Source organism: Panulirus ornatus, chromosome 37 (assembly GCF_036320965.1).
Source record: "Panulirus ornatus isolate Po-2019 chromosome 37, ASM3632096v1, whole genome shotgun sequence".
Lineage (NCBI taxonomy): Eukaryota > Metazoa > Arthropoda > Malacostraca > Decapoda > Palinuridae > Panulirus > Panulirus ornatus.
The window spans coordinates 5,436,677-5,456,401 of record NC_092260.1 but is presented as its reverse complement, the minus strand read 5'-3'; the positions used below and the strand labels follow the sequence as shown (position 1 = coordinate 5,456,401).

Sequence of the window (19,725 nt, the reverse complement as noted above, 5' to 3'; positions counted from 1 at the left end):
TAAGTGGTGTGGGAGGTAAGTTGCTAGAAGCAGTGAAAAGTTTTTATTGAGGATGTAAGGCATGTGAATGAATAGGAAGAGAGGAAAGTGATTGGTTCTTAGTGAATGTAGGTTTGCGGCAGGGGTGTGTGATGTTTCCATGGTTGTTTAATTTGTTTATGGATGGGGTTGTTAGGGAGGTGAATGCAAGAGTTTTGGAAAGAGGGGCAAGTATGCAGTATGTTGTGAATTAGAGGGCTTGGGAAGTGAGTCAGTTGTTGTTCGCTGATGATACAGCGCTGGTGGCTGATTCATGTAAGAAACTGCAGAAGCTGGTGACTGAGTTTGGTAAAGTGTGTGAAAGAAGAAAGTTAAGAGTAAATGTGAATAAGAGCAAGGTTATTAGGTACAGTAGGGTTGAGGGTCAAGTCAATTGGGAGGTAAGTTTGAATGGAGAAAAACTGGAGGAAGTAAAGTGTTTTAGATATTTGGGAGTGGGTCTGGCAGCGGAATGAACCATGGAAGTGGAAGTGAATCATAGGGTGGGGGAGGGGGCGAAAATCCTGGGAGCCTTGAAGAATGTTTGGAAGTCGAGAACATTATCTCGGAAAGCAAAAATGGGTATCCACACATCCTCTACCACTTCTGAAACCATACTGCTCTTCCCCAGTCTGATGCTCTATACATGCCTTAACCCTCTCAATCAACACTCTTCCATATATTTTCTCAGGAATACTCAACAAACTTATGCATCTGTAATTTGAGCACTCACTCTTAGCCCCTTTGCCTTTGTACAATGGCACTATGCAAGCTTTCTGCCAGTCCTCAGGCACCTCACCATGAATCATACATACATTGAATAACCTTAACAACCAGTGAACTACACAGTCACCCCCTTTTTTAATAAATTCCACTGCAATACCGCCCAATACTCGCTGGCTTTCTGGCTTTCGTCTTCCGCAGAGCCTTTACTACCTCTTCTCTGTTTTCCAAATCATTCTCCCCAACCCCCTCATTCTGCACACCAACTCAAGGAAAAACCCCATATCTGCCACTCTATCATCAAACACATTCAACAAACCTTCAAAATACTCACTCCATCTCCTTCTCACATCGCCACTACTTGTTATCACCTCTCCATTAGCCCCCTTGACTGATGTTCCTATTTGTTCCCTTGTCTTATGCACTTTATTTACCTCCTCCAAAACATCTTTTTATTCTCCCTAAAATCTAATGATACTCTCTCACTCCTACTCTCATTTGCCCTCTTTTTCACCTCTCGCACCTTTCATTTGATCTTCTGCTTCTTTCTTTTATACATCTCCCAGTCATTTCCATTATTTCCTTGCAAAAATCATCCAAATGCTTCTCTCTTCTCTTTCACTAATAATCTTACTTCTTCATCCCACCACTCACTACCCTTTCTAATCTGCCCACCTCCCACACTTCTCATGCCAGAAGCATCTTTTGTGCATGCAATCAATGCTTCCCTAAATACATCCCATTCCTCCCCCACTCCCCTTTGTTCTCACCTTTTTCCATTCTGTACTCAGTCTCTCCTGGTACTTTCTCACTCAAGTCTCCTTCCCAAGCTCACTTACTCTCACCACTCTTTTCACCCCAACATTCTCTCTTTTTTTCTAAAAACCTCTACAAATCTTCACCTTCACCTCCACAAGATAATGATCAGACTCCCTCCAGTTGCACCTCTCAGCACATTAACATCCAATGTTTTGGACACATGGAGAGAATGAGTGAGGAAAGATTGACCAAGAGGATATATGTGTCGGAGGTGGAGGGAACGAGGAGAAGAGGGAGACCAAATTGGAGGTGGAAAGATGGAGTGAAAAAGATTTTGTGTGATCGGGGCCTGAACATGCAGGAGGGTGAAAGGAGGGCAAGGAATAGAGTGAATTGGAGCGATGTGGTATACCGGGGTTGACATGCTGTCAGTGGATTGAATCAAGGCATGTGAAGCGTCTGGGGTAAACCATGGAAAGCTGTGTAGGTATGCATATTTGTGTGTGTGGACATATTGTATATACATGTGTATGGTGGCGGTTGGGCCTTTTCTTTCGTCTGTTTCCTTGCGCTACCTCGCAAACGCGGGAGACAGCGACAAAGTATAATAAAATAAATATAAATAAATATATATATATATATATATATATATATATATATATATATATATATATATATATATATATATATATATATATATATATATGCCATGGGTATGTTTAAAGGAATAGTGGTTCCAACAATGTTGTATGGTTGCGAGGCATGGGCTATGGATAGAGTTGTGCGCAGGAGGGTGCATGTGCTGGAAATGAGATGTTTGAGGACAATGTGTGGTGTGAGGTGGTTTGATCGAGTAAGTTATGTAAGGGTAAGAGAGATGTGTGGAAATAAAAAGAGTGTGGTTGAGAGAGCAGAAGAGGGTGTTTTGAAATGGTTTGGACACATGGAGAGAATGAGTGAGGAAAGATCGACCAAGAGGATATATGTGTCGGAGGTGGAGGGAACGAGGAGAAGTGGGAGACTAAATTGGAGGTGGAAGGATGGAGTGAAAAAGATTTTGAGTGATCGGGGCCTGAACATGCAGGAGGGTGAAAGGCGGGCAAGGAATAGAGTGAATTGGATCGATGTGATATACTGGGGTCGAAATGCTGTCAATGGATTGAATCAGGGCATGTGAAGCGTCTGGGGTAAAGCATGGAAGGTTCTGTGGGGCCTGGATGTGGAAAGGGAGCTGTGGTTTCGGGCATTATTACATGACAGCTAGAGACTGAGTGTGAAGGAATGGGGCCTTTGTTGTCTTTTCCTAGCGCTACCTCGCATACATGAGGGGGGAGGGGGATGTTATTCCATGTGTGGCAAGGTGGCAATGGGAATAAATAAGGGCAGACAGTATGAATTATGTACATGTGTATATATGTATATGTCTGTGTGTGTATACATATGTGTATATTGAGATGTATAGGTATGTAAATTTGCGTGTGTGGACGTGTATGGATATACATGTGTATGGGGGTGGGTTGGGCCATTTCATTCGTCTGTTTCCTTGCGCTACCCCATAAATGCGGGAGACAGCGACAAAGCAAAATAAAACAAAAAGTATATGTATGTATATAAATACATATATACATAAGTATACATATAAGTATATATGTCAACCCCGGTATACCACATTGATCCAATTCACTCTATTCCTTGCCCTCCTTTCACCCTCCTGCATGTTCAGACCCCGATCACACAGAATCTTTTTCACTCCATCTCTCCACCTCCAATTTGGTCTCCCACTTCTCCTCGTTCTCTCCACCTCCGACACATATATCCTCTTGGTCAATCTTTCCTCACTCATTCTCTCCATGTGTCCAAACCATTGGATGTTAATATTATTATATTATTATTATACTTTGTCGCTGTCTCCCGCGTTTGCGAGGTAGCGCAAGGAAACAGACGAAAGAAATGGCCCAACCCCCCCCCATACACATGTATATACATACGTCCACACACGCAAATATACATACCTACACAGCTTTCCATGGTTTACCCCAGACGCTTCACATGCCCTGCTTCAATCCACTGACAGCACGTCAACCCCGGTATACCACATCGCTCCAATTCACTCTATTCCTTGCCCTCCTTTCACCCTCCTGCATGTTCAGGCCCCGATCACACAAAATCTTTTTCACTCCATCTTTCCACCTCCAATTTGGTCTCCCTCTTCTCCTTGTTCCCTCCACCTCCAACACATATATCCTCTTGGTCAATCTTTCCTCACTCATCCTCTCCATGTGCCCAAACCACTTCAAAACACCCTCTTCTGCTCTCTCAACCACGCTCTTTTTATTTCCACACATCTCTCTTACCCTTACGTTACTCACTCGATCAAACCACCTCACACCACACATTGTCCTCAAACATCTCATTTCCAGCACATCCATCCTCCTGCGCACAACTCTATCCATAGCCCACGCCTCGCAACCATACAACATTGTTGGAACCACTATTCCTTCAAACATACCCATTTTTGCTTTCAGAGATAATGTTCTCGACTTCCACACATTCTTCAAGGCCCCCAGGATTTTCGCCCCCTCCCCTACCCTATGATCCACTTCCGCTTCCATGGTTCCATCCGCTGCCAGATCCACTCCCAGATATCTAAAACACTTCACTTCCTCCAGTTTTTCTCCATTCAAACTCACCTCCCAATTGACTTGACCCTCAACCCTACTGTACCTAATAACCTTGCTCTTATTCACATTTACTCTTAACTTTCTTCTTCCACACACTTTTCCAAACTCAGTCACCAGCTTCTGCAGTTTCTCACATGAATCAGCCACCAGCGCTGTATCATCAGCGAAGAACAACTGACTCACTTCCCAAGCTCTCTCATCCCCAACAGACTTCATACTTGCCCCGCTTTCCAAAACTCTTGCATTTACCTCCCTAACAACCCCATCCATAAACAAATTAAAGAACCATGGAGACATCACACACCCCTGCCGCAAACCTACATTCACTGAGAACCAATCACTTTCCTCTCTTCCTACACGTACACATGCCTTACATCCTCGATAAAAACTTTTCACTGCTTCTAACAACTTTCCTCCCACACCATATATTCTTAATGCCTTCCACAGAGCATCTCTATCAACTCTATCATATGCCTTCTCCAGATCCATAAATGCTACATACAAATCCATTTGCTTTTCTAAGTTTTTCTCACATACATTCTTCAAAGGAAACACCTGATCCACACATCCTCTACCACTTCTGAAACCACACTGCTCTTCCCCAATCTGATGCTCTGTACATGCCTTCACCCTCTCAATCAATACCCTCCCATATAATTTACCAGGAATACTCGACAAACTTATACCTCTGTAATTTGAGCACTCACTCTTATCCCCTTTGCCTTTGTACAATGGCACTATGCAAGCATTCCGCCAATCCTCAGGCACCTCACCATGAGTCATACATACATTAAATAACCTTACCAACCAGTCAACAATACAGTCACCCCCTTTTTTAATAAATTCCACTGCAATACCATCCAAACCTGCTGCCTTGCCGGCTTTCATCTTCCGCAAAGCTTTCACTACCTCTTCTCTGTTTACCAAATCATTTTCCCTAACCCTCTCACTTTGCACACCACCTCGACCAAAACACCCTATATCTGCCACTCTATCATCAAACACATTCAACAAACCTTCAAAATACTCACTCCATCTCCTTCTCACATCACCACTACTTGTTATCACCTCCCCACTTGCGCCCTTCACCGAAGTTCCCATTTGCTCCCTTGTCTTACGCACTTTATTTACCTCCTTCCAGAACATCTTTTTATTCTCCCTAAAATTTAATGATACTCTCTCACCCCAACTCTCATTTGCCCTTGTCCTTTTTCAGCACACAAATCTACAAGCTCTTCACCATTTCCATTTACAAAACTGACCACCCCTTGTACACCAATTATACCCTCCACTGCCACATTGCTCACCTTTACATTCAAATGACCTATCACTGTAACCCGGTATCGTGCATCAAAGCTGCTAACACACTCACTCAGCTGCTCTCAAAACACTTGCCTCTCATGATCTTTCTTATGACCAGATGCATAGGCACCAATAATCACCCATCTCTCTCCATCCACTTTCAGTTTTACCACTATCAATTTAGTTTACTTTCTTACATTCTACCACATACTCCCACAACTCCTGCTGCAGGAGTAGTGCTATTCCTTCCTTTGCACTTGTCCTCTCACCAACCCCTGACTTTACTCCCAAGACATTCCCATCCCAAACCACATATATGTATATCTGTGTGTGTGTGTGTGTGTGTGTGTGTGTGTGTGTGTCTGTGTTTTTTTTTGTGTGTGTGTGTGTGTGTGTGTGTGTGTGTGTGTGTATCGATGGCGTGACAAGAGAGATATACTGTGGTGATGAGATGTGGTGGCTAGTTGCAGGCCTGTTTGTGGATGATACTGGGTTTGCTGAGAGTGAAGAGGAGTTGTAGAGGTTTGTGTGTTTTATGATGTTTAAGTGTAAGCAGTTGAAAGTAAATGCAAGTAAAAGTAAAGTAATTGTGTTTGAAAGGAAACAGAGTGAAAATATGGATTTTGTAAAGCCATATTGAGTGAAAGAAGAAAGTGTATCAAAACTGTGTTTAGGATGTGGAGGTTGAGGGAAGAAAGACCAAAAGAGGTGAGAGAATTCAAGTATTTTGGAGCTGTCTTGAACAAGTGTGGTGATATAGAGGGAGAGGTAAGGGAGTGAGCACTACAAGGCAGAAGAGTTATTGTGTCCCTTAACAGAATAATGAAGGGTAGAATTGAAAGTGTAGAAGTGAAGAGAAGATTAAGGGACAGCGTAGTCCTCCCAGCCGTGGCATATGCAGCCGAAGCATGGACATGGAATGAGTCACAGAGGTTAAGAATCCTGGTTGTGGAAATGAGCTATTTGAGAAGAGCAAGTGGTGTGACTAGATGGAATGAAGAAAGAAAAGGGGTGTATGAGAGATGTGGTATGGCAGGGAATGGAAAGGGAATGAATTATGGAGTGATAGAGTGGGTGAAAGGTACCACTTTGAGGTGGTTTGGTTATGGAGAATGAATGCAGGACTAGGAGTTTACTAGGAGAGTGCATGACAGTACAATTAAAGGGGTTGGTGTGCGAGAAAGAAAACCAACTGTGATATGGGCAAAAAGAGTGTAGGAATACTGCAGGAAGAGAAATGATGGAAGAATGAGTGGAATGGTGTATGCGAGGGAGGCATGTAAGGACAGGAATAAGTGGAGAATCTTTTGCCGTTGCCACCCCTTGATGAGAGTTCCCAAAGGGAACGGGCATCAAAGATATAGATAGATAGATTGATAGGGTACTCAAAATGATAGTTGAGGAAGTGGATTGAGGATAGAAGGTAATTGTGATGGATAACTTGAATGGATAGATGGGAGTTAAAGTAGAAGGATTTGCAGGTAATTATAGTGCAAATGGAGACATCACATTTACTGACAAATCACCTTGCTATGCAAAGTGAAAACATAAGAAGCTCTCTTATAGTACAGCATGCCTTTGTTTATTTTAGCATGTTGATGATGTGTATGAGTTAGAGGCTATTTTTGTTTGATTCATCCTATGTAAACAAGAACGTAATTGTAAATGATTTAGATTGAAATGGGTAGATAGATTGCTGTAATATCTTATTTTAGTGTTTAGCAGTTGACATATCTTATACTGTACTCTTTAGAGTACATAGTGTTCTCTTTATCAATACATACCAAAGTTTCCACCATTCCACTCACAGTCAGGGCTAATATTCATTTTCTTGATATGGAAGGAGAAATAAGGGAAAGAGCAGCCAAAATATGGACATGAAATGAGTCATGGAGATCAAGAATTCATGATGTGGATATGAGCTATTTGAGAGGACCATGTGGTATGACTTGATGGAATGAAGAAAGAAATAAAAGGGGGTATGAGAGATGTGGTATGGCAGTAATGCAAAGGGAGTGAATTGTGGAGAGGTAGAGTGCATGAAACATAATACTTTGAAGTAGTTTGGGCATGTGGAAAGAATGCAAGATGGGGAGTTCAAAGAAGTTGGTGTGAGGGGAAGATCATGTATGACATGGGGAAATAGAGCACTGGAGGAAGAGAAATGGTGGAAGAATGAGTGGGATGGCGCATGTGAGGGAATCATGTAAGGACAGAGATAAATGGAGACTCTTTGCCATGGCAATCCCCTTGATGGGAGTTTCAGGAGGGAACGGGTATCAGAAATATAGATAGGCAGACAGATATCCATTTTTTCATTGATGGGATATAGCATGTAAAGCAGAAACAAGATATCTCTCTTTTTGTATCAACTTAAAGGAGGTTTTGGGTATTGAATTTGTGATATGTTAGCACAGTACTGCACTATACTAAATCTATAACTATAATGCCTTTCAAATTTTACAGCCTGGTGAAAAAGATAGTAAGGGGGCTCCAGTTCTGCCACCTTCAGAATGTCTACTCATTCATTGTCATGGTGGAGGCTTTGTAACACAGTCTACCAAAGCTCAAGAGGTAATTATGTACTCTGTTATTTTATTGTGATTACAACCAGATTGTAGTTTAAAAAGAAGTTTAAACATGCACACCTTTCACGATAACCAGTTTCTCTCATAAGTAAAGATTTTTTCAAAATTGTCTATGATGACCATGAATTCCACATCGAAAGCCTGTATCCAGATTCTGGCAAACTCATTTCGAATTTGAAATGTAAACAGGTAGGCTGAAGTATCTCATTAGGTTCAAATGTTTACCATCTAACCATATATATGAATATGTTTTTGCTGCTGAGAGAACTGAAGTGTTTGTTCAACATCCAAAGTTCTTTAAACCCTTTAATGGAAGAATAAAAGATGCATTTATGAGAGTTGATTGGAATGTAAAATCAATTCAGGAAGTGTTTTGCTTGGTTCCCTCCCTAGAAGGTTCCTGAGATCTGGGACTGGATGAAAACACCAAAGCAACATTTGATTTTGTAATAACTAAAGTAATGTTCTTTATATTCATGCAAACAGAATGAAGATGTTTACTAATGGCTCCAAAATGTGATTAGAGAGTTGGCTTTGTTATACTTCTTGAAGAATCTCATATAGCAATACTAATTGAGAACCTACCATATATGCTGCAGAACTACATGATATTTAGGTTGCACTTAGATATATTGAACAGTCTCAAAAAAAAAAAAAAAATCTGTGATCTCTTCCAGTTCACAGAGTGTGCTCCAAACCATGTCACACTATTCTTCGTTGCTACCCATAGTCAGAAAGTAGCTACCAATTAGCAATTTGCATGTGAGAGTTACACCTTGTAATGTTGTTTTTTTGAGCAGAATGAATTATTTCTTTGTTCCTAACAATACCTTGCTAATGCAGGAAATGGTGATTGTACAGAAAAATAGGTTTGAGTTTTCAGATTTCTTTTAAAGATCAAAATATATAGATAAATAAGTATAAATTATTTTAAGTTTTTTGAAACTGCAGAAGCTGGTGACTGAGTTTGGTAAAGTGTGTGAAAGAAGAAAGCTGAAAGTAAATGTGAATAAGAGCAAGGTTATTAGGTACAGTAGGGTTGAGGGACAAGTCAGTTGGGAGGTAAGTTTGAATGGAGAAAACTGGAGGAAGTGAAGTTTTTTAGATATCTGGGAGTGAATTTGGCAGCGGATGGAACCATGGAAGCAGAAGTGAATCATAGGGTAGGGGAGGGGGTGAAAGTAATGGGAGCGCTGAAGAATGTGTGGAAGTCGAGAACGTTATCTCGGAAAGCAAAAATGGGTATGTTTGAAGGAATAGTGGTTCCAACAATGTTATATGGTTGCGAGGCGTGGGCTATAGATAGAGTTGTGCGGAGGAGGGTGGATGTGCTGGAAATGAGATGTTTGAGGACAATATGTGGTGTGAGGTGGTTTGATCGAGTAAGCAATGAAAGGGTAAGAGAGATGTGTGGTAATAAAAGAGTGTGGTTGAGAGAGCAGAAGAGGGTGTTTTGAAATGGTTTGGTCACATGGAGACAATCAGTGAGGAAAGATTGACCAAGAGGATATATTTGTCAGAGGTGGAGGGAACTAGGAGAAGTGGGAGACCAAATTGGAGGTGGAAGGATGGAGTGAAAAAGGTTTTGAGTGATCGGGGCCTGAACATGCAGGAGGGTGAAAGGCGGGCAAGGAATAGAGTGAATTGGAACAATGTGGTATACCGGGGTTGATGTGCTGTCAATGGATTGAACCAGGGCATGTGAAGTGTCTGGGGTAAACCATGGAAAGTTCTATAGGGCCTGGATGTGGAAAGAGAGCTGTGGTTTCAGTGCATTATTACATGACAGCTAGAGACTGAGTGTGAACGAATGTGGCCTTTGTTGTCTTTTCCTAGTGCTACCTCGCACACATGAGGGGGGGAGGTGGTTGTTATTTCATGTGTGGATGGGTTGCGATGGGAATGAATAAAGGCAGACAGCATGAATTATGTACATGTGTATATATGTATATGTCTTTGTGTGTATATATATGTATACGTTGAGATGTACAGGTATGTATATTTGCGTGTGTGGATGTGTATGTATATACATGTGTATGTGGGTGGGTTGGGCCATTCTTTCATCTGTTTCCTTGCGCTACCTTGCTAACGCAGGAGACAGCGACAAAGCAAAATATTAATAATAATGATGAAATAGATATCTTTTAAAGGTTAAGAGATTTTATGTAAATAGTTTTGTTTTAGATATTTTTTGAAATAGGTCTAAATATCATCCCTGGGGATAAGGGAGAAAGAATACTTCCCACGTATTCCCTGCGTGTCGTAGAAGGCGACTAAAAGGGGAGGGAGCGGGTGGCTGGAAATCCTCCCCTCTCATTTTTTTTTAATTTCCCAAAAGAAGGAACAGAGAAGGGGGCCAGGTGAGGATTTTCCCTCTAAGGCCCAGTCCTCTGTTCTTAACGCTACCTCGCAAACGCGGGAAATGGCGAATAGTATGAAGAAGAAGAAGGTCTAAATATATAATTCAGTGTAAATAGTTTTAAGTTTTCAGGTAAGGGGAGTTGGGGAGGAATGGATGTATTTAGGGAAGCAGTGATGGCTTGCGCAAAAGATGCTTGTCGCATGAGAAGCGTGGGAGGTGGGCAGATTAGACAGGGTAGTGAGTGGTGGGATGAAGAAGTAAGATTATTAGTGAAAGAGAAGAGAGAGGCATTTGGACAATTTTTGCAGGGAAATAATTCAAATGAATGGGAGATGTATAAAAGAAAGAGGCAGGAGGTCAAGAGAAATATGCAAGAGGTGAAAAAGAGGGCAAATGAGAGTTGGGGTGAGAGAGTATCATTAAATTTTAGGGAGAATAAAAAGATGTTAAAGTGCATAAGACAAGGGAACAAATGGGAACTTCAGTGAATGGGGCAAATGGGGAGGTGATAACAAGTAGTGGTGATGTGAGAAGGAGATGAAGTGAGTATTTTGAAGGTTTATTAAATGTGTTTGATGATAGAGTGGCAGATATAGAGTGTTCTGGTTGAGGTGGTGTGCAAAGTGAGAGGGTTAGGGAGAATGATTTGGTAAACAGAGAAGAGTAGTAAAAGCTTTGCAAAAGATGAAAGCCGGCAAGGCAGCGGGATTGGATGGTATTGCAGTGGAATTTATTAAAAAAGGGGGTGACTGTATTGTTGACTGGTTGGTAAGGTTATTTAATGTATGTATGTCTCATGGTGAGGTGCCTGAGAATTGGCGGAATGCTTGCATAGTCTCATTGTACAAAGGCAAAGGGGACAAAAATGAGTACTCAAATTACAGAGGTATAAGTTTGTTGAGTATTCCAGGGAAATTATATGGGAGGGTATTGATTGAGAGGGTGAAAGCATGTACAGAGCACCAGATTGGGGAAGAGCAGTGTGGTTTCAGAAGTGGTAGAGGATGTGTGGATCAGGGGTTTGCTTTGAAGAATGTATGTGAGAAATACTTAGAAAAGCAAATGGATTTGTATTTAGCATTTATGGATCTGGAGAAGGCATATGATAGGGTTGATAGAGATGCTCTGTGGAAGGTATTAAGAATATATGGTGTGGGAGGCAAGTTGTTAGAAGCAGTGAAAAGTTTTTATCGAGGATGTAAGGCATGTGTACGTGTAGGAAGAGAGGAAAGTGATTGGTTCTCAGTGAATGTAGGTTTGCGGCAGGGGTGTGTGATGTCTCCATGGTTGTTTGATTTGTTTATGGATGGGGTTGTCAGGGAGGTGAATGCAAGAGTTTTGGAAAGAAGGGCAAGTGTGCAGTGCAGAGTAAATATGAACAAGAGCAAGGTTATTAGGTACAGTAGGGTTGAGGGACAAGTCAATTGGGAGGTAAGTTTGATTGGAGAAAAACTGGAGGTAGTGAAGTGTTTTAGATATATGGGAGTGGATTTGTCAGTGGATGGAACCATGGAAGCGGAAGTGAATCATAGGGTGGGGGAGGGGGCGAAAGGTCTGGGAGCGTTGAAGAATGTGTGGAAGTCAAGAACATTGTCTCGGAAAGCAAAAATGGGTATGTTTGAAGGAATAGTGGTTCCAACAATGTTATATGGTTGTGAGGCATGGGCTATAGATAGAGTTGTGTGGAGTAGGGTGGATGTGCTGAAAATGAGATGTTTGAGGATAATATGTGGTGTGAGGTGGTTTGATCGAGTAAGTAATAATAGGGTAAGAGAGATGTGTGGTAATAAAAAGAGTGTGGTTGAGAGAGCAGAGGAGGATGTATTGAAATGGTTTGGTCACATGGAGAGAATGAATGGGGAAAGATTGACCAAGAGGATATATGTGTCAGAGGTGGAGGGAACTAGGAGAAGTGGGAGACTAAATTGGAGGTGGAAAGATGGAATGAAAAAGATTTTGAGTGATCAGGGCTTGAACATTCAGGAGGGTGAAAGGCATGCAAGGAATAGAGTGAATTGGAATGATGTGGTATACTGGGGTCGACGTGCTGTCAGTTGATTGAACCAGGGCATGTGAAGCGTCTGGGGTAAACCATGGAAAGTTGTGTGGGGCCTGGATGTGGAAAGGGAGCTGTGGTTTCGGTGCATTATTACATGACAGCTAGAGACTGAGTGTGAACGAATGAGGCCTTTGTTGTCTTTTTCTAGCGCTACCTCGCACACATGAGGAGGGAGGGGGTTGTTATTTCATGTGTGGCAGGGTTGCGATGGGAATGAATAAAGGTAGACAGTATGAATTATGTACATGTGTATATATGTATATGTCTGTGTGTGTGTATATATATGTACACGTTGAGATGTATAGGTATGTGTATTTGCGTGTGTGGATGTGTATGTTTATGCATGTGTATGTGGATGGGTTTGGCCATTCTTTTGTCTGTTTCCTTGTGCTACCTCGCTAACGTGAGAGACAGCGCCAAAGCAAAATAAATAAATAAGTATAAATATACAGAAGACTACAAGTACACTATACCAAATTCATCTGTCCATAAACCTTAATTGTCAAAAAATGGAAATTATTTTTGTCTAACCATTTATAATTGAATGAAGTGCAATCTGAACTTTTTATTCAAAATGTGTGACTGTTTCTTGGATTTACTGCTATGGTTTTGTTTGGGCAGTACACTAGTCTAGTTCTCATCTTCGTTGTATTATTTGAGTGGTTTGCTGAACTGACATGGACAGTGCTCTATGTATATTGGAGTTGTGTGGATAATTTATGGTTATTTTGATTTTTGTAATTGCCTTACCTTTCTGACCATTGTAATCATGTTGAAGAGACGAGCACCTAGCCCCATAGGCATTTGTGCAAAGTGGAAGCTTCATTCGTTATCTGTTTAAAAGAAGGCAGAATTATTGCAGAAATTTTAAAGTATTGTTTCATTTAGAAAGCTGAATGAGGAATATGGATTTGGTACCACCATCTTTTATGATATGAAAAACAGAAAAATAGACTTCAAAATTTTTATGCAATTAGTGTTACACTATAGTGTGTGGAAAAGCAAAAAAACCCTGCATCAGGCTAAGCATGCTTTTTTGAAAAATAAGTGTGCTGATTGATATCTTTTATTAGCTGCTCTTTATCAACCTTTCACCCACACATCCAACCTGATTAGTGTGTGGCTAACTCCAACTTAAAAAGCTGTTCAATTTAGTACCTAGTTTTCATCTAGAAGCATCCATTATATAGTGCATAATTCCATCTTTTCCTCCCATCTCCGACATGATCAGTGTATAGCTATCTCTAACTTATAAAGCCACTCACTTTATTACCATTTTTTCATATAATTCGATATCAGATGGTTGTGCATCTAACTGTTCATCTCCATTTTATCCCATTGAAGCTTTGCCATCACCTATAATTTCCTGTTGCAAAGTCTTCTAAGTACTATCCCATTTCCAGGTGGGCACAGTGTATGACCCAAACAGGATACCTCTTATAAGCTTTCAGGGAGTGTGCCTTTGAGCTAGCTGTGATCATTGCTTGCCTTGTTCTGCTATATCTGATCAGCTAGACTTTTCCTTCATCTTGGAAGCACACCATGGTGCAACACATCCTGAAGAAATGAAACCACTCTTGCTCCTCTCACTATTACCCCATTGCTATCACTTCTGCCATCTCCAAAGTCTTTGAAACATTTTTGATTCTCACTTTCTCAGACACACAGAATCCTGTCTCCTTCCCTGTAATCACCAGTACAGATTTTGCAGCACTAGATCTACTGGTAATCTCTCCTATGTGATTCACCGTCAGTCCTCCTCTGTCAAGGAAGCTGAAATTTTTTCATGGCCATCAGTGTCTCCTAAGCATGCAACAGAGTATGGCTTAAGTATTTGCTTTTTAATCGTTCTTCCTTCAGTTTTTCTGCCTCTCTTTCTTCTCTGATGTATAACTTCCTCTCTCGCCATTATATAGGATTAGTCATTAATGCAGCAACTTTCCCTTCCTATGAACAGTGGTGTCCCTAAAGGTTCTGTCATATCTCCAACTTTCTGTCATCTCTCCATGAATGTGCTTTCTTCACCATGTAACTCTATTCACTATCATGCTGATGATTCCACTTTGCACACCTCAGCTCACTTTCCCCTTGATACTTATTCCCTTTCTCTTACTAAACATACTTCCAATCTTAACTCAGACCTATGCAACATTTCTGAATGGGGGAGCAGTAACCTGGTTAAATTTGATAGTATTCCATATATCTAAGAGTTACTTCACTCTGTTCCGTTTCAGAACATCACAGTTCAATCCTGTAATAACATAAACATTTGAGCATAACCTTATTTTCCACTTTCCTCTGGAAACTTTACTGTATCAACATCACAATATTTACTTCCCAGAAGCTGGTGCTGTTTAGGTGTCATGATCATTTTTCCTATGAGCAGCTATTTCATAAGTGCAGAAATTTTATTCACTTGAGTATTACTCCAATATTTGGTTATGTTCCTCATCCTCCTCGAAGCCTCAGATTGGGGCGTCTGAATGTGTGTAGATGTAACCAAGATGAAGAAAGGAGAGATAGGTAGTAAGTTTGAGGAAAGAGACCTGGATGTTCTGGCTCTGAGTGAAACAAAGCTCAAGGGTAAAGGGGAAGAAGTGTTTGGAAAAGTCTTGGGAGTAAAGTCAGGGGTTGGTGAGAGGACAAGAGCTAAGGTAGGAGTTGCACTACTCCTGAAGCAGGAGTTGTGGGAGTGCATGATAGCGTGTAAGAAAGTAGATTTTAGATTAATGTGGGTAAAACTGAAAGTGGATGGAGAGAGATGGGTGATTGTTGGTGCTTATGGACCTGGTCATGAGAAGAAAGATCTTGAGAGGCAAGTGTTTTGGGAGCAACTGAGGGAGTGTGTCAGCAGCTTTGATGTATGAGACTGGGTATTAGTGAATGGTGATTTAAATGCTAAGGTGAGTAATGTGCCAGTTGAGGGTATAATCGGTGTACATGGGGTATTCAGTGTTGTGAACGGAAATGGTGAGGAGCTTGTGGATTTGTGTGCTGAAAAAAGATTGGTGATTGGGAATACCTGGTTTAAAAAGAAAGATATACATAAGTATACATATGTGAGTAGGAAAGATGGTCAAAGGGCATTATTGGATTAGGTGTTAATTGATAGGCATGTAAAAGAGAGACTTTTGTATCTTAATGTGCTGAGAGGGGCAGCTGGAGGGATGTCTTATCTTTATCTTGTGGAGGCGAAGGTGAAGATTTGTTGAGGTTTTCTGAAAGAAATACCACTTCATTGAAAACACCACAGAACAGCACGAACAAGTGGAGATTAAACCAGTCGCTTCATACCTAAGAGAGAAAGGATTGGTGAGAGTAAGTGAGCTTGGAAGAGAGACTTGTGTGAGGAAGTACCAGGAGAGATTGAGTGTAGAATGGCAAAAGGTGAGAGCAAATGATGTGAGGAGAATGGGTGAGAAATGGGATATTTTTAGGGAAGCAGTGATGGCCTGTGCAAAAGGTGCATGCCGCATGAGAAAGGTGGGAGGTGGGCAGATTAGAGAGGGTAGTAAGTGGTGGGGTGAAGAAGAGAGGTTGTTAATGAAAGAGAAAAGAGAGGTGTTTGGACAATACTTACAAGTATGGAGTGCAAATGACTGGAAGATGTATAAAAGAATGCTGCAGGAGGTCAGGAGGAAGGTGCAAGGGTTGAAAGAGGGCAGATGAGAGTTGGGATGAGAGAGTATCATTAAACTTTAGGGAGAGTGAAAAGATGTTTTGGAAGGTGAATAATGTGTGTAAGACAAGACAACAAATGGGAACATCGGTGAAGAGGGCAAGGGGCAAGTAATAACAGATAGTGATGAAGTAAGAAGGCGATGGAGTGAGTATTTTGAAGTTTTGTTGAATGTGATTGATGATTGAGTGGCAGACGTAGGGTGTTTTGGTCGGGTTGATGTGTGAAGTGAAAGGCTCAGGAAAAATGGTTTGGTTAAGAGAGAAGAGGTAGTGGAAGCTTTGCAGAAGATGAAATCTGGCAAGGCGGCAGGTTTGGATGGTATTGCAGTTGAATTTTTTAAGAAAGGGGGTGACTGTGTTGTTTATTGGTTGGTAAGGATATGGTGGAATGCATGCATAGTGCCATTGTACAAAGGCAAAGGGGGTAGATGTGAGTGGTCAAACTACAGAGAGCATAAGTTTGTTGAGTATTCCTGGAAAATTGTATGGGAGGGTATCGATTGAGAGGGTGAAGGCATGAACAAAGCATCAGATTGGGGAGGAGCACGGTGGTTTCAGAAGTGGTAGAGGATGTGTGGATCAGGTGTTTGCTTTGAAGAACATGTGTGAGAAATACTTAGGAAAACAGATGGATTTGTTTGTAGCATTTATGGATATGGTGAAGGCATATGATAGGGTTGATGCTATGTGGAAGATCTTAAAAGAGGATATGGTGTGGGAGGTAAGTTGCTAGAATCAGAGAAGCTTTTATTAAGGGTTTAAGGCATGTGCACAAGTAGGAAGAGAGGAGGTGATTGGTTCCCAATGAAGGTCAGTCTTTGGCAGGGCTGTGTGATATCCCCATGGTTGTTTAATTTGTTTATGGATGGTGTGGTTAGATAGGTAAATGCAAGAGTTTTGGAGCGATGGGCGAGTATGCACTCTGTTGGGGATGAGGGGACCTGGGAAGTAAGTCAGTTGTTGTTTGCCAATGATACAGCTCTGGTGGCTGATTCAAGTGAGAAATTGCAGAAGTTGGTGATTGAGTTTGGAAAAGTGTGAGAAAGGAGAAAGTTGAGAGTAAAGTTATTAGGTTTAGCAGGGTTAAGGGACATGTTAGTTGGGATGTAAGTTTGAATAGAGAAAAATTGAAGGAAGTGAAGTGTTTTAGATATATGGGAGTGGACTTAGCAGCGAATGGAACCATGGAAGTGGAAATGAGTCATTGGATGGGGGAGGGGGGAGAGTTTTGGGAGAGATAAAGAATGTTTGGAAAGAGAGAATATTGTCTTGGAGAGCAAAGACGGATATGCTTGGGGGAATAGTAGCTCCAACAATATTGATTGGTTGCAAGGCATGTGCTATAGATAGGGTTGTATGGAGGAGGGTGGATGCATTGGAAATGAAATGTTTGAGGACAATATGTGGTGTGAGGTGGTTTGATTAAGTAATGAAAGGGTAAGAGAGAGGTGTGGTAATAAAAAGAATATGGTTGAGAGAGTAGAAAAGGGTGTGTTGAAATGGTTTGGTCACATGGAGAGAATGAGGGAGGAAAGATTGACAAAAAGCTTATATGTGTCAGAGGTAGAGGGAACAAGGAGATGTGGGAGACCAGATTGGAGGTGGAAGGATTGAGTGAAAAAGATTTTGAGAAATGTATTTGAATTTCTAAAAGAGGAAACAGAAGAAGGAGTCGAGTGGGGAGTTCTCATCCTTCTTGAAGGCTCAGACTTGGGTGTCTGAATGTGTGTGGATGTAACCAAGATGAAAAGAATGGAGAGATAGGTAGTATGTTTGAGGAAAGAAACCTAGATGTTCTGGCTCTTAGTGAAACTAAGCTCAAGGGTAAAGGGAGGGAATGGATAGGGAAAGTCTTGGGAGTAAAATCAGGGGTTTGTGAGAGGACAAGAGCTAAGGAAGGAGTATCACTACTCCTGAAGCAGGAGTTGTGGAAGTATGTTTGAGGAGAGAAACCTGGATGTTCTGGCTCTTAGTGAAATTAAGCTCAAGGGTAAAGGGAGGGAATGGTTTGGGAAAGTCTTGGGAGTAAAATCAGGGGTTGGTGAGAGGACAAGAGCTAAGGAAGGAGTATCACTACTCCTGAAGCAGGAGTTGTGGAAGTATGCGACAAAGTGTAAGGAAATAATTCTTGATTGATATGGGTAAAACTGAAAGTGAATGGAGAGAGATGGGTGATTATTGGTCCTTATTCACCTGGTCATGAGAAGAAAGATCATGAGAGGCAAGTGTTTTGGGAGCAGCTGAGTGAGTGTGTCAGCATCTTTGTTGCACAAGACTGGGTATTTGTGATGGGTGATTTAAATGTGAAGGTGAGTAATGTGGCAATTAGTGTACATGGGGTATTCAGTGTTGTGAATGGAAATGGTGAAAGCTTGTGGATTTGTTTGCTAAAAAAGATTGATGACTAGTCTCAGTTGATGGCTAGTCTCACTATTCCTTGAAGATATTTTGGAGGTCTCCAGTGTCATCAGTATTGTCTTTAGGGAGAAAGAAAGGTTTTTTCTGCAGTGCTGCTATCTGTGTGAGGGTGCCTCCATGTGAAATGTAGAAATCCCTTACCGTTGCAGGAATTAAATTCCTGGAAAACCTTGTGGTTTGCAAAACTATAGTTAAGGCAAGTTAATAGCTTTATGGGAAATAGCAGGTTAGAAGTGACCCTTGAGGGGCATATATTAAATCCTATTGTGAGTACTTCAGAATTGAAAATCTGCATTTTATACCTCAGAAACAGAAGTGCAAAGAAATGATGTACAGTACAATACAATACAGAAAAGGAATAAAGATATAATGCTATATATATGTACTGTTCACCAAATGACCACTGAAAATTCGATGATAAGGATAAGTTAAGGCAAGTTAATAGCCTTATGGGAAATAGCAGGTTAGAAGTGACCCTTGAGGGGCATATATTAAATCCTATTTTGAGTACTTCAGAATTGAAAATCTGCATTTTATACCTCAGAAACAGAAGTGCAAAGAAATGATGTACAGTACAATACAATACAGAAAAGGAATAAAGATATAATGCTATATATATGTATTGTTCACCAAATGACCACTGAAAATTCGATGATCATATTGATCACTGGAAAATCTGATGGGGACATATATTGATATCCATGAATTGTGGAACTTCTATGTGGGACCAGAAGACTCTTTTGTGAACTTTTTTTCACTTGTATGTCAGTGGCCATGGGTTTAGGAAGGTAGACTCCACTGTTGGCCATTCTAATGATCTTTTTGAAGTGGAGTTTGTTCTTGGAAGTATTTGATTTTACTGTAACATATCTGTTAGTGATACCTTAATCAGGGTATGGAGGTTTGTTTTTGGTTAGCCTTAGGGTTGCCACCATCAAGACAAAAAGGATTCTACTATGCCAAAATGACTCTCAAGATAATTTTTTTTATTTGTGTGGCAATTCTAATGAAGTTTTCTCTAATCCTTATCCTCCATATTGGTATACTCTTATGGCTCATGGCAGAAACTGAGGAATATAAGTTTTCGAATTATGAAACACTCTCTCTTCAGGGCAGAATCCTTAAGCATTTGCC

The 19,725-nt window shown here is 41.0% G+C and overlaps 1 protein-coding gene across 1 annotated transcript in view; it reads left to right on the top strand.

Annotated features, from left to right (window-relative positions):
• Positions 1-5,932: 5,932 nt before the first annotated feature.
• Hsl (hormone-sensitive lipase) overlaps positions 5,933-19,725 on the top strand; it is a 174,016-nt gene continuing 160,223 nt past the window's right edge. The window contains exon 1 of the mRNA XM_071683738.1: positions 5,933-8,057. The gene's annotated coding sequence lies outside the window, so the exon portion shown is untranslated. The remainder of the gene's footprint in view (positions 8,058-19,725) is intronic.